This window comes from Octopus sinensis, linkage group LG8 (assembly GCF_006345805.1).
Source record: "Octopus sinensis linkage group LG8, ASM634580v1, whole genome shotgun sequence".
In the NCBI taxonomy this organism is placed as follows: Eukaryota; Metazoa; Mollusca; class Cephalopoda; order Octopoda; family Octopodidae; genus Octopus; species Octopus sinensis.
In genome coordinates this window covers 47471945-47496944 of record NC_043004.1, presented here as the reverse complement: position 1 = coordinate 47496944, position 25000 = coordinate 47471945, and positions in this window count along the sequence as shown.

Sequence of the window (25000 nt, the reverse complement as noted above, 5' to 3'; positions counted from 1 at the left end):
TTTAATTTTATAAAACCGTATATTTTGTCGAGTAAATCTCAACGGTGAACTTGAACTAAAGACCTGTATACATAACAAAAGTTTAGCGAACTTCTCATTGAATATACGCTCCTTAATTTTGTCACGTTTATCATTTAAATTAATTTATGTTATCCGCAAAGAAAGCTTTTGGCGTTCCATGAAAATCTGCCTAATTTGAATGTCAGGAAAACAATTAAATTAGAATATCAACGTTTGTAAGATAGAAACAGACTGTAATTTACAATCTCTTACTGCAGACCTCATACTAAGGTGACATCAGCATTTCGTTTCCTTCCAATTACGAGGCGTCCGATCTATATGTAATTACCGTGGTGTCTATAAAAGATGGCAGTATTATTTATTTGAAACTAATTTCAGTTAAGATAACAGTGGGTCCGAAATCACCGCAGGAAATTTTGAAGAAAAATTAGTATAGATAATAAAATATAAAACAACAGAATAGAAAAAAAGTAGTTTAATATTGGTTGAGCTCTTAACTAGTATTTGAAAATTCTATTGCCCTGGATGAGAGCTTTCGTTTTAGGAAATAAATCATTATTCTTTCTCAGCTGAATAGAGGCTGTTAAGTATTTAAGGTAATGCTCATTTTTATTAATGGAGGAAGCAAATTAAATAAGGCATTTGGTTCAAAGCTGAAGCATTCAGGTAATTGGATATATCCTATGTAGAAAAATATGTTGTAACCACGATAGGAAATCAACAGCACATGCAAATAAAAGTGTTATTTATAAAAAAACAAAAACATTTAGAACTATACGAAGAATTCAAACGTCAAGGCACCCAGATATACACGGGCAAATGCATGAAATCCCTCCATACACTTTGTCGGTATTAGGAATCTTTTGCGAATAAGGAGCTTCCTGCCCCCTCGCCACCGCAGGGCATGTGTGATTGTTCCGGACACGGGTTGAGTGATTCTTGCGGAGCTTTTTGCTTTTCATTTGATGAAGTTGTTGTTGCTTCGGGAGGTTCTGATATCATTGCTTTTGCTGCTGTTGATGTTGCTGATTCTTTGTTGTGTGTGATATCGTTGCTTCCACTGTTGTTGTTGTTGCTATTGCCGCTACTGCTGTTGGTGACAACTTTGCTTCCCGCTCTCAATAACCACGTTAAGATTTGTGCAACCTAGTAAACTTATATGTTCTGCGATGACCTCGATGCTTGTCTGGTCAGGTTGTATTAGTAGCTGTTCTAGGCAGTTCCGTTTAGTAGCTGTCTTAACCACTTCTGCGTCTGTCTGCATTATCCGTATTCGCAGAATGGTGGATTTCTCTTTTATGTCAAAGACAATCCCAGCTACTAATCAGTAGATGTTTATCTCTTGTGGGATGTTGAATATTCTAACATTAAATACTCTTCGACCAAAGTAGATGGCAATAAGGTTGAGCTGATCACTCTCTAGGGTAGTTAACAATCAACATTGTTTCAAATTTATGTGCTTACTCCGGTATATATATATATATATATAGATGATGAATAGCAAATAAATAATATAAATGTCTTTTATTCCACGGTTATGAAATAATGTATTATCGAAATGACATTAGACTTCGGCGCATGTTTTTAATTGCAGATGTACGCAAAATAGCTGCGACTAAACTAAACCAGCAAATTGGTTATAATAATACGTTATATATGTGATATCATTTAGTCACATATCTCATGACTGTATTTTTGAGAAAAAAATCTCGAGGGCATTAATAAATCACTGTCAGAGAAATACTCGAATATATATTAATTTTCAACATATCATAAAAAAGATTCTCTTTCTTTTAAAGTTAATGTGGAATACACGTTCTTTAGTTGTGCATGATATTCATAGGGAATACTTGTGATCATTCGATGAAATTATCTTATAAAAAAAAATGCAGTTCCGACATTGAATAGAAAGAAATACATCTTTTGACCGGATAGAAACAACAGTTATACGGAAATCGACATTAACGAACGAAAATGAAAGTTAAGAGAAAGGGATGGTCACGGCTGGAATGATTTTGATAACCCTACTTTTTTAGGGGTGGATTCGAGTGAAGCATCACTACTAAGGCGGTGCCCAAGAGTGGCCTTAGCATTTGGCTGAAACTAGAAGGCAAAAGATAATCACGAAAGTATAAACCTACTATGATATATACATTAAAATGAAAAAATTCTTGCGGACATTGAATATTATCTCTTGAAAATAAGCGAAATATTCTAAGGAATTTTAAGAAATATCAAGAAAAGTATTCTTAATTACACACACATGCACAAACGGAAATGAGTGAAATAATTTATAGTGGACAGTGGCCTGTATTTCAACACAATAGACATATACAGGTTTGTGCACCATTCTTGATTCATCAACAGTACCTCGTCCTCTAGCTGATGTATAGTAATTAATAAATAAGAAATAAAATTAACTCCACTTGAGAAGAGGAGGAGATAATCTGAAGTTTTAAGGAGAAATACTGGCATATTATCTATAGGAAAGAGGACACTAGTGAACAATCGTGTCTGGCCACATAATTGTTGCCAGAACGACAATTATCCGACCTTATTTCCAGTAGCCAGAAAACAACAATATGTATATATATATATATATATGTAGATATATAGATGGATATCGTATATAAATATATATACATATGTATGTATAAACACACACACACAGGCGCATGTATATATATATATATATATATATATATATATATATATATATATATATATATATTATATATATATATATTCTGTTGTGTCTGGGGAGAGGCATTTCCGTTTTGTGCCTTATAATGTAACGCACTCACCGGTAAAATTTCCACTTTTTCTTATTTTTGTTTTCCTAAAATTTTCGTTGTATCTTGCAAACTTTTCAATAGTCTTGACTCTTGAAAAGGTTGCAAGAAGCAACGAAAATTTTAGGAAAACAAAGATAAGAAAAAAGTAGAAATTTATTTTATGTGCGTCTATATGTAGGTTTGTGAAATTCTGTTAGCAAGGGTCTTAATAGGAGATAGTATACTTTCATATAATTTAATGATTATTTGTAGAGTGTAAAAGTGCAAAGTTGTATGAGTGTTTTATTTTATTTTCTGTTCAGGATTCGGTCCATGGTTGCTAGAAGGTTATCGGATTAATTTGTACAGAGTTGGTTATGAATGCGATTTTGTCTTAACAATCTCAGAATGATATCTACTATCATGTGATTACGTGATTACATGCAGGACCAATGCAAAGTGAACACCTCAGTACGTGTATATATATATATATATTCTCTTTTTCTCTTTTCTCTTTTACTTGTTTCAGTCATTTGACTGCGGCCATGCTGGAGCACCGCCTTTAATCGAGCAACTCGACCCCGGAACTTATCCTTTTTGTAAGCCCAGTACTTATTCTATCGGTCTCTTTTGCCGAACCGCTAAGTAACGGGGACATAAACACACCAGCATCGGTTGTCAAGCAATGCTAGGGGGACAAACACAGACACACAAACAAACACACATGCATATATATATACATATATACGACAGGCTTCTTCCAGTTTCTGTCTACCAAATCCACTCATAAGGCATTGGTCGGCCCGGGGCTATAGCAGAAGACACTTGCCCAAGATGCCACGCAGTGGGACTGAACCCGGTACCATGTGGTTGGTTAGCAAGCTACTTACCACACAGCATATATATATATTCAGTAAAAGCAATTAAGATTCAAGTGAGTTCTGTTGAATTCACATGAATGCGGTACTTAACTTAGATGCACCAGAAATATATATGATATTAACCATAAGATAATGCGGGGTGATCATAAACAAGAAAAAAGCAACAAAAATGGATTAGTATTTCTGTACAATTGTTTCATACGAAGACCAGCTTTATTAAAGCTGCAAATATTGCATCAAATACAAGTGACCCGTACTCATCAGCCAAAATACATCTGAGTTCTCCAAACATCTTAGGGGGTGAGGTTAAACTCATGAAGTATCAAGGATAGTTCTATAAAAATCAGATTTAGATAATAAGCAGACTTCCAAAGTTCTCTTATGTTGCACAGTCTTATAACCTGTTAGTTTCACAGAAAATGTAAATCCATCCATAATAATGTAGGTTTGAATTCTGGAGATAAGAGGAGATATTTCATACTCACAGACGATGAATCTATCCATAATTAATCCATAATAAAGTGGGTATAGTTTCCTGAAGTATGATGAGATACTGGTTACACTTCTGTTCATTTCTCAAAATTGCTATGTTAGAATTATATTAGCTGAAGGAAATTTAGTGGAGCGTAGAAAAAATCACTCACATACGGTATTATGGGGTAACTGAGAGGAAAAGGTGTTGTAAATACCCAACTACACAGAATAGTGTATTTCAGTGGAGAGAGACAGTCTGGCTTAGAATTTGCAGGAATCTTAGAGTTATAAAGAGGAACGTTATTCTTGACCAGTATACAGCTGTTAATTGCCAATCCGACAGAGCAAAAGCAGATATAAGAATATAAAGAGAACACGGGAAAATAATGAAGGGTCAAAGGTTATCACTATAGGAAAAAACATTAAGAGATTTAAGTGCAATACTAGGAAGGAGGTCAAATAATTTATTTCTTTATTTATTAATACTATTTATACAAGAACAGACTTTGGGTCTATACTTAGAGGTCAATTGAAAGAAGTGAGAGTATTGATTATCATAATGAAAAATCGTCACATTATTGTTATGGGAGTAGCATTATTTACTTATAATTTATAATAGAATTACGAAGTCTTATTAACTTATTTGCTTTAAGTTGGTTTACCTGAATTAGATTAATATTAGATTAAATTAAATTAACTATAAAGTCTATTACAATTAAAATTTTTTGGCAACTAATTTATTTCTTTATGTTCCAAATCAGGTACAGTTAGAAAGAAATAACCACAGTTTAAGAGCTCGCAGCTATCTATTTAAAATATTAGAGTTTTGTTTTATTAGTATCAGCAAGATAGACAAATCGCAATATGATTTTTCTATACGATTATCATTTAAAATATTTAGAGCCTTAATTCTTGCGTGAATACAAGATGGACCCAATTCTATACGGTTATTTAACAAGTCACTATTTTTTCTATGCATTAGAATTTCAAATGTCTCCATAGAGCAGAGTTGGCAACCAACCCTGTTATTTCTATAAGGCTTCTAACTAATTCCCAATTAAGGTTATATTTAGTATTATTATTTTTGAGTTCCCAGATCTTACTTGAAAGTGTGGTGCTATCAGCTTTATGACGTAATTTAAAAGAGGAGAGATGATTGCTAACTCGTTTTTTAAAATTGTACTATAAATTTTAAAAAAACCAGTTAGCAATCATCTCTCCTCTTTTAAATTACGTCATAAAGCTGATAGCACCACACTTTCAAGTAAGATCTGGGAACTCAAAAATAATAATATTAAATATGACATTAATTGGGAATTAGTTAGAAGAGCGATGCCTTATAGAAGTAACAGGGTTGGTTGCCAACTCTGCTCTATGGAGACATTTGAAATTTTAATGCATAGAAAAAATAGTGACTTGTTAAATAACCGTATAGAATTGGGTCGATCTTGTATTCACACAAGAATTAAGGCTCTAAAATATTTTAAATGATAATCGTATAGAAAAATCATATTGAGATTTGTCTATCTTGCTAATACTAATGGGGTTGAGACTCAGTGGAATCCTTGCCACCCTTACCTTGGATGACAAGAACGCAAGTTCCTCTATGCTGGACGGCACATAGCAGTTCACCGTAGACACGCCGATGACACCTTTATATGTAGTAGAATCGCGACGTAATATACTGAGTTCAAAACTTGCATTATTTGCTTTAAGCTTATCCTTTGCACTGATATATCTATACTTTTCTTGAAATCTACTCCTATAATTCATATTGTTTGCGAAAAAAGACTATTAGCTGTGAATGAATTTGCATATTATGCTTGAATAATAAATCTGTTTTTACATGTTAACTTCTATTAATGTTTTCAATCTTCATTATAAATAACTATTTATATTTCCTTTACAATTGGTAACATGAAAGGTGTATATTGTTTTCAATGGAAACCGATGTTTAATTGACAACAATATTCTGCAGCTACTTATTTTACCGATCTCGGAGAAGAGAAAACAAAAGAATTTACTGGAGAATTATTTGAACTCAGAGCATTAAATATTGGACTTGATTTACAGTGTATCTATCTCTTTGTTATATATTAACATCCAGAGCTCCATTCCAGGAAATAAAATAAAATTTTGTGCAATAATAACAAAATTTGTCGAGAAATATGTTGGTGGAAATAAATATACATCTGTATAACATTTTCATATATTTATTAAGGTCTCCCCAAGCAGATTTCTAAAAAAAGTTTACAGGTATGAAACTATCAAACTTTTGATATATATCTAATTATCACCGTTCCTGACGTCTTAATTCTCAATTCAAACTTTCGTTTTGCGTTTATTTGGAGTCCAAAACTTAAATATCATCTTATAATTTATGAAATTACATTGCTTCTTAGATCTTGTATAGCTAACTTGTTATTATTATCGATCAAATTCTAGACAATTGGTCGGCAAATGCTCATATCATCTTTGATCTATGCTTAATTTTTACCTTTCTAATGTTAGGGTTATTTCAATATTTTATCCCCATATATTAGATTTTAAATAAATGATAATATATGAGCTCCAAAGATACATTCTGGATTATGTATGTGTTTAAACTTTCTTGAAAACTAGATGTAGCATTATATAAAAGAACAAGAAAATTAATGAAAAGCAATATATTACAGCTTTACAACAGGAGAAAAAAATTATTAAAACACCTACGCGTGTATAAAATTATTTCTCGGCGCGATACACCGAAGACATTTTCGGTTTTGATGTAGCTAGAAGAGATCTAATCCACATTAATATATCATTAGTTCTTATTTTACGAGCATGAAGTGTAGCAGGAAAATCGAACCTACATGTATGTGAAGGCAACTATCATAACGGTCGCGATGTTATACAATTTAAGGACGGGTATTGAATTAATTTATGTTAATATATGAACAGTCTATATTTTGTTGAAACGATAAGGATAAAAGCAACACAAAGGAGATTGAAATTTGAACCCAAAGCCGAAACACACATTGTCCAACTCACGGATCATTTCGGTTTGAACGGCAGTTTTTTCTACGGTGTCATATGAAATTGTCACCCATAATTATGACCCTAGTATCGATCTATTGCATTTCAATCTCTTTAAGGGTTAGGGTTAGGGGTGGGGGAAGGTATTTTTTTTCTTCACAAATGTAAGTAAACCCAATACGGCACAGGATGTTTTTACCCCAATAGACGTCACTGATTGGTTGAAATTGTAGAAATTGAAGAAAAAACAACAAATATCTTACAAACTATAGAATTTTCTCATTAAAGCCAAGAGAAAAAGATGTTTTATAAACACATTCTACCAGTATACGAAGTTTAAAATTTTTTAGTTACCTAGAAATTATGTTAAAAACTGCCGTTCAAACCGAAAAGATCCAAACTCACTAAGGCTTTCGTGTAGCATTCTACTGATTTTTATGTTCATTACTTTCATAATAATATTTGTTTCTTATTTTTCACTCATAATTATAACAGTATTATGAGGTAGTGGAGAATGTTATTTCCCGGGGAGAATGAACATGGCAGTGTAGTTGATTGATAAATATAATATTCATTATTTTAATTCAAGATGAAAAACTATTATTGATTCATAAAGATGTGTAGATTTAATTATTCGCTTTTACGCCAATCATTTGACATTCACACAACGAATTGGTGAGATGTCAATCATAATTAAAGAATCTCACGCACGTGTTCCAACCTGCATGTAAATCTCTGTCTCTCTGTCTGTCTGTCTGTCTCTCTCTCTCTCTCAAACACAAGCACGTGCACACACACACAGACTTTCTCTCTCTCTCTCTCTCCCTCTCTCTCGCGCGCGCGCTGTGTTAAGGTATTTGTAAAATATTCATGTTGCATGTGGAAGCGCAATGGCACAGTTGTTAGGCTAGCGGACTCGCAGTTGTAGGATCGCGGTTTCGATTCCCATACCGGGCGTTGTGAGTGTATATTGAGCGAAAACACCGAAAGCTCCGCGAAGCTCCGGCAGGGGATGGTGGCGAACCCTGCTGTACTCTTTCACCACAACTTTCTCTCACTCCATCTTCCTGTTTCTGTTTTACCTGAGCTGGCAGAAACGTTAGCACGCTGGGGAAAATGCGTAGCCGTATTTCGCCTGCCGCTACGTTCTGAGTTCAAATTCCGCCGAGGTCGACTTTGCCTTTCATCCTTTCGGGGTCGATAAATTAAGTACCAGTTACGCACTGGGGTCAATGTAATCGACTTAATTCGTTTGCCCGTCCTTTTTTGTCCCCTCTGTGTGTAGCCCCTTGTGGGTAATAACGAAACATATATTTCAAAGGACCAACCTTGTCACATTCTGTGTCACGCAGAATCTCCTCCGAGAACTACGTGTCTGTGGAGTGCTCAGCCACTTGCACGTTAATTTCACGAGCAGGTAGTTCCGTTGATCGGATCAACTGGCACCTTTCATGTTGCGTATAAAAATGAAGAACGCCAGTAGCTCTAATATTTTGCGTCGGGAAACCTATCAAAAATGATATAAAAACCTCAGTCATACTCTGAATACTGATGACATGCCGAGCGTTTCGATCTATTTTAACCTCCTCAATGACGAGTGCCTGTAACCTTCTGAACCAAGCTAAACATTATTCGTCTCGTAGGGAAATCCATAAACAAGCCATTTACTGAAGTCTGTGAATGCTAGCGAGGCAAGAATTCAATTAGTGTAGGCTCTTGAAGCAACATTAGATAAAAATACACGTGCATATAGCATGCATGCAAACGTAAAACAGCACAGGCTATAATTTTTTCTTGCTGGCACCGATCCTATGAAAAACTAAAGCAATAAAAACTCACAAGATTTCAAAGAGTAATATCTAGGGAAATTTCAACATGTTCATTATGGACACCATAAAGTCAATTTTGCCTTCTACTACAGTCATTTAAATTGCATATAAATATATTCTCTTATTCGAAAAATTAACGTGTATGTACGAATCTTGTTTGAAGCTTACAAATACCTAGAAACGTAGAATTCTGTGTTTCTTTCTGCACATTTTCACACCCACACCCTCACAAACGCTCACACACACACGTACACACATGTATATGCATATGTATATATGCATCTCTAATATGCGTAGGCGCAGGAGTGGTTGTGCGGTAAGCAGCTTGCTTACCAACCACATGGTTCTGGGTTCAGTTCCACTGCCTGGCACCTCGGGCAAGTCTCTTCTACTATAGCCTCGAGCCGAACAAAGCTTTGTGAGTTGATTTGCTAGAGGGATACTCAAAGATGCACGTCGTATATATATATATATATATCACGTGATCCCGTGACCGACCAGACCATCAGATGTTGCTACACATCGCTGGTCACAATGCGTTCGCATTGTTTTAGCCTTCGAATGACGCCACCCCGCTGGCTAAGCGAGCAGGCCAACAGAAGAAAGAGTGGGAGAAAGAGTGGTGAAAGAGTACAGCAGGGATCACCCCCCCCCTGCCGGAGCGTCGTGGAGCTTTTAGGTGATTATGCACAATAAACACACACAACGCCCGGTCTGGGAATCGAAACCGCGATCCTGCCACCGCGAGTCCGCTGCCCTAACCATTGCGGCTCCATATATATATATATATATATATATATTCTATCTTTTACTCTTTTACTAGTTTCAGTCATTTGACTGTGGCCATGCTAGAGCACCAGGACTTACTCATTGTAAGCCTAGTACTTATTCTCTCAGTCTCTCTTGCCGAACCGCTCTGTTACGGGGACATAAACACAACAGCATCGGGTGTCAAGCGATGTTGGGGTACAAACGCAGACACACAAACATATACACACACGCACATATGTATATATATATATTATGTATATATATATATATATATATGTATATATATATATGTATATATATATATATATATATATATGTATATATATGTATATATTTGTATATATATATATATATATACATATATATATATATAATATATATATATATATATATATATATGTATATATATATATGATATATATATATATATATATATATGTATATATATATATATATATATAGATATATATATATATATATATATATATAATATGTATATATACATATATACGACGTGCTTCTTTCAGTTTCTTTCTACCAAATCCATTCACAAGGCTTTGGTCGGCCCGAGGCTATATTAGAATACACTAGCCCAAAGTACCCCGCAGTGGGACTGAACTCGGAAACATTTGGTTCGTTAGCAAGCTACTTACCACACTGCAACTCCTACGCCTATATGAATGTGTGTATATATATATATATAATAAATAGGGTTCAGCAAAGATTTGCTTTACCACATACCGAAGTTTGTGTTCGAATTTTTGTGTGTCTGTGTTTGCCCCACCATCGCTTGACAACCGACGCTGGGCTGTTTACGTCCCCGTATCTTAGTGGTTCAGCAACAGACCCCGATAGAATAAGTACTAGTCTTACAAAGAATGAGTTCTAGAGTAGATTTGTTTGACTAAATGTGGTGCTCCAGCAGGTCCACAGTCAAATGACTGAAACAAATGAAAATAAGAGAGTATATGTATGTGTTTTTTATGCATGTATGTAAGTATGTATGTATGCATTAAGTATTATGTATATATGTGTGTATGTGTGTATGTAATGTCATTTAAAAACATCAAATTTTGGACTGCATTCATGCTGGCATGGGTTAGATGCTTTGACAGAAGCTGGTAAGACAGAGAGTTGCACCGGGCTCCATTTGTCTTTTATGGCTTGTGGGTCTACGAGTGGAAGTCCATCCTAATGCCATCCGCTTTACAGAGTGTACTGGGTGTTATTTACGTGTGACCAGCATGGGACAGTGTGTATGTATATATGTATGTATATATATATATGACACGTTCGTAAGCTTCTCCCGTAAGCAGAAAAACATACGGTTTTATAGGTACTGGAATGTCTCTGCGTTTAGAAATTTTTCATATATATATATATATATACGAACGTGTCTTTCCTTTTCCTATGTTGATGACGAAGAATTTCCGCTCGAAACGTTAAACCCTCCTTCTTACCTGAGCGTCCAATAATACTATACTTGTTCCACGTGCTCGCGTTCTTGTGTTTTCCCTTTGTGTTTACATGTATGGATTAACTCTATATATATACCCACCTATGTATATACACAGACACACACATACGTGCATACATACATACATATATATATATATAATATATATATATATATATATTTATAATTAGTAAGTGTAAATCCCAGCCGTTTATTTCAAGCACATCTGCTTGTTCCAATATTATTATTAGAATCGAATGTGCAGTGTTAGTTGGTGTTTCAAGTTGAGATACGTCTTAAATTTGAGAATTTTGGAAATGTTATTTACAGATATTTTTTGTATCATTTAGTAACCATTACAGGTGTTTCGTTTCATAATAGGAATTACGAAGTTTTACATTTTAGATAGATATGTTAAGAATTTCCTTTTGAACTAACTAACTATATATATATATATATATATATATATATAAAATATATATACCGGAGTAAGCACATAAATATGAAATAAGGTGTAAAAAAGAGTACTGAGATACCAGTGGTAGAGTAATATTTTTATTTAAAAGCAGCAGAAATATAACGAAAGCTCTTACTCAGAGATTCACGTTCCCGTACACGTTAACGTGTATGTATGAATCTTGTTTGAAGCTTACAAATACCTAGAAACGTAGAATTCTGTTTTGTTAAAATAGAATAGAAATAACGCTCGGGATGGTGAGAAAGTATTTTTACGGTTCGAGCCTTCGCTCTTCAACAGAAAGGAACACGAGGAAATAAATACGAGAAAATGAATAAAACACTTGTGGATTTAGCGGTCAATAATGGCGACTGATCGTTATATATATAACGATTTTGATGATGATGATGATGAGTATGCACACACATTTTACATGCAATTCACTTACTGGGCTAGAGTAGAAGCCAGTTACAAAAGTTGCCAATCAAGAAGATGAACCCGAAACCATGTAGTTGTATGAAAAATTTCTAAACGCAGAGACATTCCAGTACCTATAAAACCGTATGTATTTCTGCTTGCGGGAGAAGCTTACGAACGTGTCAAATTATTTCTTACTTTTTCTAGTTGGATTTAAAATAGTTTTTGTTGTAAATTAATGTGTCGTATAAAGCACATGTATGTATTACATATAATTGCATCTACACCAGTTTCTACTTAAATGTTGAAGCACCTTTATTTACCATTGCTAATATATACGAGTCCTTACGAATGTACCCATCTTGGTTATGTTCATTCGTACACTTGTATGCGTTGTTGGCTCCAGTCGTCATTCCATTTTATACAGATTGCATAATGTTTGTATATATTTTTAGTTACTCTATTGGAATGTGTACATCCCTTACCACCAATTATACATGAAATTTCAACCCCGCACACATATATAGAGCAATATTTCAAAATAGATTTTAGATATAATTATATTTCAATTTCCACTTCAATCAATCGAAATATAAATTAACGACAAGCAAAAATACTTACCGAATTGGATTTGTAATTATGTATGTATGTATATATGTATGTATATATACTTACATTCACACATACAAATACATGTGAGTGTGTCTGTGATTGTGTGTGCGAGTATGTATGTACATATATTCTTTTATTTTTGTTAGCCATTTGACTGCAGCCATGCGGGATCATCACCTCTTAGTCGAACACACACACACACATACACACATACACGCGCATATATATACATATAGATTCGTGGATCTGTGGTTGATGACTTTCATTTCTATTTCTTTCCAGAAAATTTGCATAATTCCTGAAGTAAGAGAAACATGCAAATAGATTATTTTAATGCATGAATCTGTGAACAGGCGAAGACTCATTTAATTTTCTTCAGTTTTTAAATGTAAAACGTTAAATATATTGCTTGAAACATAGATGGGAATAGGTTTTGCCGTTCCGCTTAAACGCATCCTGTCAAGTTAATATATGAAGAAGTGGAAAAAAGATCCTTCTTTTCTAATCAGTATAACTGCATTACCCAACACGTCACATTGTTTATGCTATATCTTTTGAACTTGCTGGAGGCCAAGTTATACATTAGTAGAAATGACTTATTTAACGCATGAAATCACACTTAAAATAATGTCTAGCTGATGATATTGGTAACCTTGAAAATCTGAGTTCCGCCACCTCCCAAAATGGTAATTAAATAAAGAGAATCTCGGTACAATTCAATTTTGCATTAAGGGTATATGCCATACACAGCATACGTTTCACACATCTCTTTCTCTCTTAGTTCCTCTGTGTGTGTGTGTGTGTGTGTGTGTGTGTGTGTGTGTTTGTGTGTGTGTGCACATCGATGTATACCCCGGCGTTGGACAAAATAATGGAAACATAAAATTTCAAACAAATTTATTTTAATATCGGGTAGGACCGCCTTTGGCAGTAATTACACCTTGAATTCTACGAGGTATGGACTCGTACAAAGTTTGAATTGTTTTCAGCTAAAACAGTCTCCAGTCTTTGTAGTGATGATAGCGGAGGATATCGACTCCTTATTTGTTTTTCCAAAATGCGCAATAAATGTTCAATAATACTGAGATCTGGGGACTGTGGCAGCCAGATAAGATGTTCAGCTTCACTAGAATGTTCCTTGTGCCATTTAGTAACAACCTTAGTTGTGTGAATTGGTGCATTATCATCCTAAAAGATTGCATTTCCCTCCAGAAACAGTTCCGCAACCATAAGATGAATTTGATCAGATAAAATGCTTAAATAGTATTGACTATTAATTCTGCCGTGGAGGGAAACCATTGGGCCGGCAGATTTCCAAGATATATCTTGGAAATCACCTCACCCCAGATCATCACAGATCCTCCTCCATGTTTAACATTTGGAAGAAAGCAGTCTCGGTCAGATCATACTTTCGGCTGTCTCCACATGAATACTCAGCCGGTGGTCCGAAATAAGGTACAGAATGACTCGTCCGAGAAAATAACATTTTACCACTGCTCTAGGGACCAATTGTGTAGGTTTGTATCCCACTCTAAACACTTTGCAACGTTTGTTCTTGAATTAGTGGGTTTTGTTTTATTGCAGCCAACCTCAGTAAAATCCGGCAGCTCCCGGGGAATAGTTTTTGTGGAAACTAGGTTCTCGAGGTGGCCATCAAGCTCGGCAGTAATTTTGAGAGTTGTACTTTTGTGTTCCTTTCTAAAAATTCCTGCAAGAGTTCGACCGTCTCTCTCTGAAAGTTTTGTCTTCTTCCGAAGTTTTGTTTCGATGAGGAGGCTTTTTCCTCTTTCTCAAAGGTTGTCATTATTTTCGAGACAGTACTTCTTGATAAAACAAATATTTCGTCAGTTTTCGTTACGCTAGTGCCTATAATACGAGGAACAATTTGATATCTTTGAAAGTCCAATAGATCTGTCATTTTAATAAATTTTAATTACCTTTTTCTGATGATATCTGAAAGAAACTGCAATTTTAGCAAAACATATTAAGCAACACCAATAATAAATCAAAAAACAAAAATAAAAAAGCTTTTGAGGGTCGGGGGGATAATTTTTTATTTTAATAAAAATGTTTACTGTTATCAAAATACCCCCTCTATCAAAAATAAGACGTCCCTACTCATTTTTCAAGGATATACATACATATATATATATATATATATATATATATATATATATATATATATATATATATACTCTTTTACTCTTTTACTCTTTTACTTGTTTCAGCCATCCGGCTGAGGCCATGCATATATATATATATATATATATATATTTTTTTTATATATATATAGAGGACATTATTATACATACATGCCTCACGCTAAGAGGGACATCAGTTATTTCTACCAAAATATTTTACTAATCATACCCAATGCAATTGGGTCGTTTATTTATGATATATTCAGAATCAGTCTTGCTGATGAGTACGGTCGCAATTCTGCGGTAAGTACGAAATCACAGGTGATACAAGACTAAATTCATTTTTTAAATGTCTTGCTTTGAAAAATTGCATTGGGTATGATTAGTAAAATATTTTGGTAGAAATGACTGATGTCCCTCTTAGCGTGAGGCATGTATGTATAATAATGCCCTCTATATATAAAAATTAATATGTTCAATAAGAAAGAATTATTTTCGAAATTTTTCTCTTATGAGGTTTTTCACGCTATCTACCTGATAATTTCTTGTTAAGATTCCTTATTAAGAAGTTATCCTTAATTGTTAAATTATATATATAAATATATAGATAGATATATAGATCCAGGGACAGAGAAAACTCTACATCCCTGTCTTTTTTTCTATGGAGACTTCGTGAGCTCCGAGACGAAACACCCAGCATCAATGGACTATTATCGACAGAGCACCGCCATATACAGCCGGCACCCCCAACTACCAGCTCTGCCTCCGCGAAAAACTGCATAACCCCCAACAACCCAAGTATCCATCAACAAGACATATGATTTATCTTATCGCTGTCACCAGACATATGCCCATCTGCCAAATTCCAAGCCTCTGACTGCCAACAACTCGGCTATACCACCATAGCACCAGCCGCTACTGTGCACCACTTGCATCAAGGTCACCGTCACAAACCAATCTCATGAGCAGGACTGCCAATTACCAATTCCGAATGCTTACCAATCCCCAAAGCATATGATGCACTTGTATGATCATGCATGCTCGCACGCGCGCGAGTGTTCATGTGAATGCGCCTGCGTGTATGCGCGCTCACTAATATGCATGTGTGTGCGTACGTGTGAATGCATGTGTGAGTATGCGCATATGTTCGGTCATATGTGTGTGTGTGTGTGTGCTTACGCGTGTGTAAACACGCATTTATCCTTCGAACAAAATATGCAGTCCGATAGCAAACTTTTTCTTGAACATGAAGGAATGGCTATGTGGTAAGTAGCTTGCTTACCAACCACATGGTTCCGGGTTCAGTCCCACTGCGTGGCACCTTGGGCAAGTGCCTTGTACTATAGCCTCGGGCCGACCAAAGCCTTGTGAGTGGATTTGGCAGATGGAAACGGAAAGAAGCCCGTCGTATATATGTATATGTATATATATGTGTGTGTGTGTATATGTTTGTGTGTATATGTTTGTGCCGCCAACTTGACAACCGATGCTGGTGTGTTTACGTCCCCGTAACTTAGAATAAGTACTAGGCTTTCAAAGAATAAGTCCTGGGGTCGATTTACTCGACTAAAGGCTGTGCTCCAGCACGGCCGCGGTCAAAATGACTGAAACAAGTAAAAACAAATGTGTAAACGTGTACATACGACCATAGAATACCCAATTCTGTACATACTTCAAATTCCATCTGACCATTTTAAGAAAGGACGTACACATCAAGTAATATAGTTATAAATATATTATGCTTCATGAAGTTAATGAAACAAATGCTACAAATGCTCTCATCCATGATATTCGATGAATCGTCCGGTGTTTTACTTTCTCCACTGCATATTTTCAGTTTCTAGCTGCTACATATACTATAAGAGCTTAAAGTTAATATATATGCTTATGTATCCAATGTCCTACTACCAATATATATATATGTATATATAACAAAATATTAAGGAAAGACCCTTACAGGTCATTCGACTCACTTGAAAAGAGCAGCCAAAACTCAAACCGCAAAAATAGTAGTAATTCTGAAAGCTAAAGGAGAAATAAAAACGTTTATTTATTTCTCCTTTAGCTTTCAGAATTACTACTATTTTTGCGGTTTGAGTTTTGGCTGCTCTTTTCAAGTGAGTCGAATAACCTGTAAGGGTCTTTCCTTAATATTTTGTTGAATATATTATATAGTCTGTGACTATTTCTATTTTCTCACTTGACCGCTGGTTGCAGAAAATTTTTCTTGAATTTTTTCTTCAATTTTTTGCTACCCTATATTGATATATATATATATATATATATATATATATATATATATATAAACAATTTATAAGTAAGGGCAAAAGAAAAAAATTCTAATGCCAAAATATGCCGAAAATACACAAGGTCAATAACCATGTCATTTATCACTAAAAAAGCTGATAGAAATTTCTAAACAATCCCGTTATTACCATATCGGTAAAGCTCGACGAGAACGTCCTGGTGCAAAGAAAATTCACATCGTAGCTGTTGCGGAAATAGCAGAGAAGCTAGGATTTGGTAACCTAACGATGCACCTTCACCTGCTGCCATCGGGAAATTCAGCAAATTGGGTCCATGGGTTCCTCACAAACTAACCGAGTCTAATCGCGCGCAGACAATGAATGTGCGATCTTCTTTGCTGTCACGTTTGATGATTGAACCGTTTTGGGACCGAGCAGTGACTGGTGACGTGATATGGGTTCTCTATAAAAACGTCAAACGCCGAAGACTGTGGGTAAGAAAAGGAAAATACTCTGGCACCTTAGGCTAAAGAAGGTTTTTGCCCACATGTGGTGTTGTTGTCTCTTTAGTGGGATATGAAAGGTAGAGTTCGCTTTGAACTTTTAAACCCAAACTAAACGATAGCAAGAAAGATATACTGCTAGCAGCTTGATCGGCTTAAGTCAGCGGTTGAAGAAAAATGATCCTCTTTGGTTTTCAAGATGGAAGGGTGTTCTTCCATCAGGATAATGCTCGGTCACATACAGTGAGGATGACATGCCGAAGGCTGGGTGAATTTTCATGGGAAACGATGTCCCACCCACCATATTAGCCTGAAACTCTCCCATCTGTTTATCATATATTCCACAGTCTTCAAAATCATTTGGACGGAAAAATATGAATTCTGTAGACAAGGTCACAACAGTACTGGTGGAGTATTTTTCGTGATCGACAAGTGAATTTTGGAATAGGGGCTTGCAAGTCTACCAAATAGATGGAAGTACATTGTAGAAAATTAAGAAGAGTATATTTTTGATTAAAAATGAATTTTGTTTATCTTTATTTCGAAAAATAAAAGTATAGAAAACAGCATTACTTATGGAATGACCCAATACTCACACACATAGATGTAGGTAGAAGGATAGATGTTATATAGATATCCGTTTAGAGGTACCTATCTATCTATCTATTTATCTATCTATCTATCTATCTTTTTTTTCCTTTGTTTTTTGTTTTCTTCATCCCCCAAAAGAAAAGCTCTAACTTGTAACTTGTCCCATCTGTGTGCAGCCCTGTGTGGCCAATAACGAAACTTATCTATCTATCTATCTATCTATCTATCTATCTATCTATCTATCTATATATCTATCTATCTATTTATCCACATATATATCAGGCTTTGAAATACCTAACGACATATGGCAGTTATGATGATCAGAATTAATTACAATATGCAAAATAACTTACGATACTCTGCTATCGATTGTCTATTCCAATTAAAGCAATTAGCATCTTTCCTTATTTTCTTTAATTGAAATTTGATTTACTAATAATTTCTGTACGACATACAACCTAATACATATATAGTAAAATATTTATTAAAGTTTAAAAGAGAACAATGAATTATATACAAAATTGTCTCTTTAGTAACATACAAATAATTTCCGGTATGTTGAATATAATATTTTATCTTGTTTAATAATTTAGTCAAATATATTGTAAACATATTCATGATAAACATGTGAAAATAATTTAATAAAGAAATGTAGAAAATAAATTAGTTTTAAATATATGCTTTCATTTTGTTTCAGTTGAAATACTCTAATATTAGTTTTACGATTGCAATTTTTTACCTTTCAATTTCGAATACAGTTACGGGAATGGCATTACAGTAATATTTATTGTACTTGGAATGAGCAGGACAACTGTACCTCACAATACTTTCAGTATTAAAACAATAGGTTTTATATATAAATGAAATATCAATGCTTACATAACACCCCAAACCAGATTTCTGTAGCTTATGAAGTAGACTGGTATTGAGCTCTATCAGATACCCCATAAGAAATTTAATTTTAGCTATTATATTTACCTGTATTTTGAGGATCAAGTTTAGCTAATGAATGATATATTTTCTATAAACAGTTCACTGTCACATGTAACATGATATTCTACATGTAGGTAGGAAATTGTGAAGCATTTACTTAAGTCTGGTCTATTGTATCATATAAATATCTACCTAGTAAGTGGTCATTTATTGGTGTAATTATGCTAACATTAAATATATATGATTTTATTCCTGTCAGGTCAGTGCTCACACGTTACGACACTTATTTCACCTAAAAATATCGACTCAGTAGAATTCCCTATTATAACTAAGTTCGAACTGGTCGCGGAGGAATGCGATGATCATGACAAAATACAATTTTTTTATACGTATCACGCTATTTAAAGAAAAAGCAAAAGAAAAACAATTCAAATGACATTAACCAAATATTATTCATAGATCACTCCTACTCTTCTTAGCGGCGATGTGAATGATTATACATCACACATCTTATCAAACATCATATATTCTATAACATCATAACAATTTTAAAATTTCAACTGTCGTAAGAGATAAGATTAAGTAAAACTTAGGAATGATAGATCTCACACTTGAAATCTTCACAACGTATATAATATTTATTTACTTACAACAACATAAGGAATGTACCTAACTTATAATGTATTTATCAGACACGATGTGAAGAAAAGATTTTCAGTGGACCTCTGTAGAATGTAACAAGACTTGCATTTTTTGATACCCCAGAACTTATTACTAATCACCAATAGTTCATAATGCCAAAGTAGAAAGCCTTTTATAAGTATAGTTGTACTTTGTCTTTGCTGCACCTGGTGGAAAGGGCAATGCCAATGGCTTTTGCAGGCTCTCCTTTATTAGTGAGTCTGATGGCATTATTGCTCCTCTTTATCCTTTAAAAGTTAGATTCTGTGTAAAACCTTGAGCAAAGAGAGAATTCCAGACGGCCGATATTCTACCAAACATGGGATAAGTGTAATGGCTAGTTCAGGGCTTTGGCACTATGACTGTTGGCGATTTCTGTTAATGTTACGCTAACGTTGATAAACGCGCTTACTTTACTAAAACTTAATCTTTCACAGTTAATTAATTACTAGAAAGGCAATAGATATATTTATTCATATACCTATTTCTTTACTACCCACAAGGGGATAAACACAGAGGGGACAAACAAGGACAGACAAACGGATTAAGTCGATTACATCGACTCCAGTGCATAACTGGTACTTAATTTATCGACCCCGAAAGGATGAAAGGCAAAGTCTACATCGGCGGAATTTGAACACAGAACGTAACGGCAGACGAAATACGGCTACGCATTTCGCCCGGCGTGCTAACGTTTCTGCCAGCTCGCCGCCTTTTTTTATATACCATTAAACATAAGATATATAGCTAGTTAAGAAACGTAGCCAGAATGTATCTTAAAACACATTGAACTCCCTCTATACAAAAAGCATGGTAATCTCAACAACTCAGCCTTCAATGCTATAGTAATAAAACAGCACGCCATTATCTTTCCCTAGTATATTAAAATATGTGAATGTCTTTCCAGCTGCCGCGCTGAGTTTCTTTTGCAGCATTAGTATATATATCTTAGAATATTTACAAGCAGAAGACGGAAGAAAGGAGACGTTGACGCATTTAATAAATAACTGAAATTACACTGGAGCTTAAAGGAAGAAATCATAATTTTAATAATTCATTGTGGACAAAGCGTGAGACAAGGTGAGACAAAAGGTGAATACTCTTACTCTTTTAATCTTTTACTTGTTTCAGTCATTTGACTGCGGCCATGCTGTAGCACCGAAGTAACGACATTGCAGGAAATGCTATTTCGTTTTACATATTTATTATGTCTATGAGAATATATCAAAATCTAACATATTTTGAGTTACTCCTCATATCTTTTCTCACCTATACATGCTGAATCATGTGAACGTAATTATCGACATTATGTCAGATGAGAAATAGATAAAACTATAGATTGAAATATGTGCTTTTTTGTGCGGCAGTGACACATTGATCTTAATGAAATAATATTTTTTTTTCTTAATTAGATATCGCTTATAGGTAGGCAGTGATGTACTGTAATATTCATAATATCTTTGTTATATTTCAAAGCTAATGATGGATTAATGTTTGTTTATCGCTGATGTAGAGAGTATCATGATTAAAAGCAACATTTCAGGGGAAGCAGTGAGTGAATAAATTATATCCGTTGCTTTGGAGTAAAAAATTCCTATATTTAGTGGGGTATTAACGTGTTACTTCTACGTTTAACCGAGCCATTAGTTTCGCAAAGGCATTTTGAAAAGTGTCATGAATTACATATATGCATGTCACTCTAACAAATAGGTAAGCTCACACTTTCTTTTGTACATACAATATAAATCAGGTAATCCATAAATATATACTTCCCTAGCGCTTGCGAGATAAATAAACTACTAAATTAATCAGTTTTATTTGCATAGGACACGATAAAATTTATAAAGTAGTTAGCAATGATATTGGGAATAACAATGATTATAAGTTAAATAAAAATTGATAGTGCCATAAAATAATGCTGAAATATTTTCATTGTCGTAGAGTATTTATTATTTTCGGTTTTAGAAGTGTTTTTCCTATCGCGTATTAATAGGCTGATTGAAAAATATAGCACATTTAGAAAATTCATATCTATATATTGTAAAACCAATTTTATATAAACGTGAAGTTGTAAAATTTAAAAACAACGTTACGAAACGTAAAGAATAAACACTTTTAAAGGAAATGTTAATAAAAATATTTGTCTTATATTAATAAAACTAATATCTTGCTGTTAATATAAACCAAATTACCTGGTTTTCGTAACTGTAACGACTGCAGCTTTAAAATATGTTGTACGTAATATTTATCAAAAGCGCTTAGTTGATATTTTCGAAAATATGTGCTAAGCTCATTTTATTTGCAATTTACATACTCAAACTTAGTAGTTTTCTATTTTACGAATACAAAGTCCCTCATATGTGAATGCTAGAGTTTTAAATTGCTGTACTAATAAAAAATTTGCAGTCATAGTTTTATTACATAGAAACGAGACACTGTGACTAAAAGTTATAAACACACACTCCCTATTGCATCATCTTGGTTTAAAATGACTACAATATTAATTTCAAAATATAGCATTTCATTCTCCGACGGGGATTTTTGGGTGTATGAATCCTTGCGTTTATACACTTAAATATTTGCGAATGCAAACGCTCCAGAAATAATAATAATAGTCAGTTGATAATGAGTTCTCTTTCAAAGCCATCTGAATACTATCATACACAAGTTTTTTTCCAACAATCATTTCTATTTATTAATGCCATAACACTCGCTGATTGAATTAAGATGTTGAAGTATAAAATTGGCTGAAGTAACAAGCAACTTGTCTGGAGTATCGAATTTTCTTTTTTTTTCACATAATTTGAACTTATCATCGCAACTACTGTATCTCCTCCCTCTAAAAGATGTGTAAATATTTTGCTAACCTATATTTTCCCGAAGTGTCTACATGACCAATTTCTCATTGGAAATTTCAAATATCAAGAAAATTTAGTTATGGGAATTTATTTACAGTTTTAAAGGAAAATGTCCCAAATCACAAACAATAGACTTAAGGGGTGGACTGATCGATTGCAAATACTAGAAAAATGTATAACAAGTATTAGAATGATTATTCATATTTGATTATGTTAATCGAATATATATTTATTTGACACTTGTAATATATGAAAATTTGAAAATGAGGAATTCTAAATTCTGTATTTTAAAATTTATATCATACTAGCCGTATCGCCCGGCGTTGCTCGGGTTTGTAAGGGAAATAACTATATAAGCATTTTTAGAGAGTTATAGCCAAAAAATAGCAAAAATTGCATTAAAAATGGAAAAAAATGATGGTAATTTTTTTTTGAATCGTTGACTCATCGTAGACATTTTTAGAGAGTTACTTCCCTTATATAATAGCGAAAAAAATGCATTAAAATGGAAAACAAATGATGGTAATTTTTAAAAATCGTAGACTCATCGTATACCCGCGCTAATACCCAGAAAAGCTCGATATGAATCACGACTAAAAGATACCCGGTTTTGGTTAAACTGCACCGCAAAATGTGGGAGTAGTTAGGAATCTAAATCGAAGGAGACAGACACACAACTTGACTTTTATATATAAGGATGAAAGAAAACATAAAAAATGTGAACAAAAAATCTCAGGAAGTTTAAACCTTTGATACCTTTGAATCAAATTATAGTTTCATGGTTAATCATTGTATTTTAATGACAATCATTTGAAAGAAATATGCCGCTCAGAGAAGGCATTTTCTTCTATACAAAGCAGTAACCATTTTGTCAGTCCCACAATCGACGCCGAATAAAATAAAATTTGCTTGACTCTAATATATTTTACCTATTACATTAAATTACTTAGATAGGGTAACATCATCAAAACGTGATGCAATGTACAAAATGAAAGACAAATTTGACCGACAGCTATATGTCTAATGCGTCTTTTACGTTAATTTCTGAGCATCCACATTTTAATATCATTTTAGCTTTTTACTCTGAAGCAAATTATTTGAGTAAGGTTGATGATAATACTGTGCTAGCTTCTTTAAAATCGAATGCACTTAATTATTCATTTGAAAAATATTATCTCTGAGAATATTCTTTCTTTTGTTTCCAATCCAAAATTACATGAATTTTCGTCGCAGAGAATGTGATTATAAACGCGATATAATTATTATAGTTCGCTGAGAGGTAGTCTATCTATATTTCTACATTCAAAGTTAATTAATCTTTGTATTTCTTCTTAGTTTGCGCTTATTATTTGCCATACGCTCTACGCACACACACACACACACACACACACACACACATGCACACAAACACATATCTACATTTTATCATATATCTTCTATGTGTTGTGTGCATACATGTGTATGCATGTAAGTATAGTTGATAATAAGAAAAAATATTCATGCGCACACAGACATATATATATATACATATATATATATGTATGTGTGTGTGCATGTGCCTGACTTTTTCCTTATTATTAAATATACCTATATGCATAAAAATACACACATGCATTGAAAAATATATAAGAATATATAGGTTAAATCTTTTATGAATAAATAAAAACGATTTCACTCTATGGTATTGCAAATCCACACACAGAGATACAATTATGCAAGGTTTGACTGAGTGGTAAGAAGCTTGATTCCCATATACATGGATCGTGGTTCATTCTTGGCTCTGTTTATAGCAAGTGGTATTTAAATACCCTATTGAATCTGAATTTAGTTTACATTTTACCTGTAAAGGTGGAAACTTGTTCGCCGCCTTATTATTATCATTACCATTATTGTCAGTAAGGCAAATAATACATATTTAATTGAAATCTATCTATCTATCTATCTATCTATCTATCTATCTATCTATCTACTATCTATCTATCTATCTATCTATCTATCTATCTATCTATCTACTATCTATCTATCTATCTATCTATCTATCTATCTATCTATATATATATCTATCTATCTATCTATCTATCTATCTATCTATCTATCTATCTATCTATCTATCTATCTATCTATCTATCGATCTATCTATCTATCTATCTATCTATATATATATATATATATATATATATATATATAATACATATTCATAAATACATACATACATTTATATACATATATACATACATGAATATATATATACATACATATATATACATACATATATACATACATATATATATATATATATATATATATATATATGAATATATATAAATACATATATATATA